Source organism: Gavialis gangeticus, unplaced genomic scaffold, assembly GCF_001723915.1.
Source record: "Gavialis gangeticus isolate Ggan-Ray unplaced genomic scaffold, GavGan_comp1, whole genome shotgun sequence".
Lineage (NCBI taxonomy): Eukaryota > Metazoa > Chordata > Crocodylia > Gavialidae > Gavialis > Gavialis gangeticus.
The window spans coordinates 28261343-28265865 of NW_017729006.1; positions in this window are offsets into that span (position 1 = coordinate 28261343).

The window sequence follows — 4523 nt, forward strand, 5'->3', positions numbered from 1 at the left end:
CCCCCCCCCCCCCAAACAGTGAACATCTGTTGGGTCAGGGGGTTCACTGTATTTCATGGTGCTTTCTATGAAGCACCATGAGTTACAGTGGAGAGCTGCACATCTCATAGCACATGCCCCCTCTGAACCTTGCCAGTTGCTGAACTATAGAGACAGCTATAATGGATTCTCCCCATGCTGGATCAGAATTGTAACAGCATCTGGTACAAATTCTTACAGTTCATGCAAAACTAGCATTTCCCCCCCCCTTTGTAATCTCTGCAAGTTATCTTTACCAGGGTCTCAGGCCTCTGGCCACCACCTTTCTCAGGACAAGTTCCTACATTTAGTTGCCTCCAAACATGGGTTCTGGGCGGCAGGCTCTTCCAGTTTTTGTGACTGCTAACACATCTGACTTCAGTTCCCCACCTGCAGTCATGTTCTCTTAAGGGAAAGGAATAAGATTTACCAGTGACCAGCCAACTTTCATTAAAACTAAGCATTATTTATTCAGTAAAAAGTGTTTTGGAGAAAATGCAACCTAAAACAATAAGCAGTTTGTACACTTGTATAACGTAGCTGGAGTTAACCATCTTTTATATCTTTTATATAGTACTTAGGGTCAGAAGGGTCCTAAACAGATCATCAGGTCTGACCCCCCCCCACCACCACCACCACCAAAAAAAAAAATTTGGGGGATGTGGGGGCCCAGCCAGGAGTCTGGGCACACACCCAGGCTTGAACACACAACTGTTAGGCCTTGAAGTCAGCACACACACCCCTACGCAGGCAAATGGAAGCTCTGGCATGTGGAGGAGGCTCTGGCAATATGGAGGCTCTGGCATGTGGAGGGGCCTGTTATCAGTTCTTGGTTCAAAAGTCTCTCCCTCACCACAATTGGGCTGTCATGTTACACAGTTTCAAGTCTTTTCTCATTTTAGTTGTCTTGAACCAAGTCAAGCCAGGCTGTCTAACCTCTTAAGAGGAATATTCAGGACTGGGGATTTTCATGAATTACCCTCCAGGAGAGGGGAATTAGGATTTTTTTCAAATCTCTTAAAAGAGATTGTATGCCTCATAACTTTGCCTTTTGCTTCCAATACTGAGAATGCAACATTAGGAAATAGATTTGGACTTTACGATCTGACTTACCTTTATAGTCCAGTCATCTACTAGCTGGTGACTCAGTAACACTCATCCAAAGCTCTGTGGGTGAAAGCAAGAACAGAATTTGACCCAAGAAGCAGGGTCATGTGGTTGAGATGCTGGATTGAGACTCATTAAATTTTAATTACTTTCCCTGCTCTGTCAGAAACTTCAGTATGATTTGAGGCAAGTCACTTAACCATTCTACACTTCAGTTTCCCATCCTTAACATGGGAATAATGTTATTACCTCCCAGAGACGTTGGGAGCAGTAATTTATTGCTGTTTATAAGGTGATGAGATCCAATGGTGGTCTGGGCCATTAGAAAAGATGCTTGCTTTTCTGCGTGTCTGTATACGTACAAAGAACTTCAGCAGGCTGGCACTCCAGTGTATAATAGTATAATATGCTGCCTTGCTTCAGCCCTGTGATTTGAAGGGGACGTGGTTTCATAGGACCCTCTGTTTAAGGAGCTCCTTAAATATGACTTAATGGTAGGTGTGAAGCAATGGGAAGACTTCATGTTTGTGTGTGGCATTGTAGATGACCAAGTGGTATCTCCTTAAATGGCTTTGACTATTTTTCAGTCTCCAGTTTTGTGGACAAATTTGTGTAGCTATCTAGATGGAAAAGAGAGACTGGAGGTGATCACTAATCACTGAATATACACTGCCAGAGCAGATAAAAGAAGTCTTGGGACAGGTAGAAAGCCCCAGGTTGCTTTATGTACTGACCAGTGGGTTGCTACAGCTGCTCTGCATGCCAAGGGCATATGGGGTACCTATAGACGTGCTCATTCACGTTCTAATTAGAACATGTAGGTGTGGACTTGATTATTTGAGTCTTCTCTGCATTTTAATTAAAATGCTCCAGCATTGGCTTCCTGTCATGTATATTAGGACCCCACACATTTCAAAATGCCCGTAGGGGTGCTTTATCTAAACCTCGTCGAATAAGCTTTAGATAAAGCATCCCACAGCCTTTTTGAAATGCGCAAGGGCTTAATACAAAAATAAGGCCTTATGCTCAACTTGAGGTCATTTTTCCTTCTGTCTGAAACAGAATTTGCATGGAGAGAGAGAAGGGGAGGCAATGGTCTGAGGAGCAGGGTGACTAGAGGCACACAAATTCCCTAGCATAGGGGTGCCCAAGATGCAGCATGGGGGCCACCAGTGGCACAGGCAGCCTGCGTGTGTGGCATGTGGCTGACGAGGGAGAGGACAGGCAGCATTGCAGTGCAGATCATGCAGCAGAGCAGATCATGTAGGGTGCACAAATTATGGAGCAGAAAGCAGAGCAGCATAATGGCTGAGCCTCAGAGAAGGTACAGGGCTAATCTGTGGTGCACCTGGGAAAAGTTGGCCCCCACTACCCTAGTATGAGACAGAAGGTAATTTGAAGGAGCACAGAGCCCCTGTGGTGGTAGGGTTGTAGACATAGTGGAACAGAGGAGTCATGGCACACAGAGCCCCTGCCATGAGGAAGAGTGAGGAGCATTTCAGACTCCCTGAAAAAGAAGGTGATGAAAGGGTTGGTGCTGCTGTGTGCCATGTACCCAGCTTAAAGAAGCAACAGTGTGTGCATCCCTCCAGTAACAACCAGAGACAGGTCGGACTATATTGAATCATTTGCTGAAGCCTTGGAAAACCCTATCCATCTACTGGTATGGGAGCTTCTTTGCATGCATATAGCTACATCTGATCCCATGAAGTTGGATGGTGGCAGAATTATTTTTAAACATCTGAATAATTGACAGCCACTTTGCATTATGCAGTCTTATATCCAGCTCAGTCTGTGTATTTTTAGATTTCCCACACAGAGAGCTCTGTACACAAGGCACAAAAGCAAACGCAGGTCTTTATTACATGTTTATTAATATACTATAAAATACCACCTGCTGCCTCACTTTTTGGAAATTTAGGCAATGCTTCTGTAATGGGAAACTGATGGTGCTTTGGGAACAGGACACCTAGGGCTGGCACCCAAGGGTTCTGGAACTTGTGGAAAGGCAGAGTGAGGATCAGGGTTAAGGGAGAAATGTTCAGAATTTCCATCAGTTGGAAGATAAGATATATGGTTAACAAAAGGGGCAGATCTTCTATTTTCATAAACAATTACAGTTCAGTTGAATTCAATGGACCTAGGAAACTTTATTCTAACCGAGTATCTATTCTCAAGTATGTTAAAGCATATACCTGTAGTTATGGCCTATTAAAATTTTGATGTAACTACAGAAGCTAAAAGGAGGAGAAGATAAAGAGGAAAAGGAAGAAACACTTTTCTCCTAAACCCTAATTAAAAAACAAAAAAACCCTCAGCACTTAGTCCCAGCCAGTGGCCACTGCACATTGGCTGGTTTGTTAGCCTAATACTGGCATGAGGACACTGCTGCAGCACAAGCTATCTGCTGCACCAGTCCACATGGAAGACAGGCCTGCTGCCAGCTGGCACAGCCTACAGGGAATACTGGACTGACCAGAGATAATGTAAAAGCATAGCAGTCAGGAAATTCCTCACATTTCTGCTCTGATGGAAGCCCTGCTTAGAGCTTGAAGTTGTTTTGGAGTGAGGTAGCAGGAGTACCGCCATTTATGCTCTGCTGAAACTGAATTAGTCTCTGGGGGCAACCATCCTCCATGGTCAAAGGCTAGAGACACACATTACACATAAACCAGTTTAAGTGATCAGAAACTGGTTTAAAGCTGTAATAGCATAGATGTTCAGTACACATAAACCAGTTTGAAAATAGCTGAAACTGGTTTGAGATAATCCTGATTGAATGTAGTATCAAACTTAACTGATTTGGGTCAAACTGTTTATTCAACATCTGTCCCAGACCCGTTGCTGGTTTAAGGTAAACCAGACTCTCCCAGCATGCTCTCTGGGCTGGGCTGTCTGCTCCACAGCAGAGCTGGCCCTTCCCCTCTCCTCCCTGTCTGCTACTTGGCAGAGACTGCAGGCATCTGCCTGGCTTCCCCCTGCTCCCCCCTCTTCCCTCGCTACTCCCTGCTAAGCAGGGATCCCCTGTCCCCTCTGCCTTACACAGACAGCTCTCAGCATTAGCTAGCAGACCACATGCTGGCTATGATCCATGCTGTGGCAGACGGTACAAAGGCAAAATCACCAGGTAGCTGGTAATGTCCCTCTGTTGTGTTCTTAATGGGGAAATAAACACTGAGTTAGGGGTGATTAAACACTGTGTTATCAATTCCCTGCTTACCTGGTCAGAAGTGGGGGCTCCCTAATCGGAGTGTCTGCCTTGGCCTGGCCATACCGCCCCTCATAGTTTCATAGTTTCTAGGGTCAGAAGGGACCTGAGTAGATCATCTAGTCTGACCCCGTGCCATGGCAGGAAAGATTACTGGGGTCAAACGACCCCAGCAAGGTGTTCATCTAAC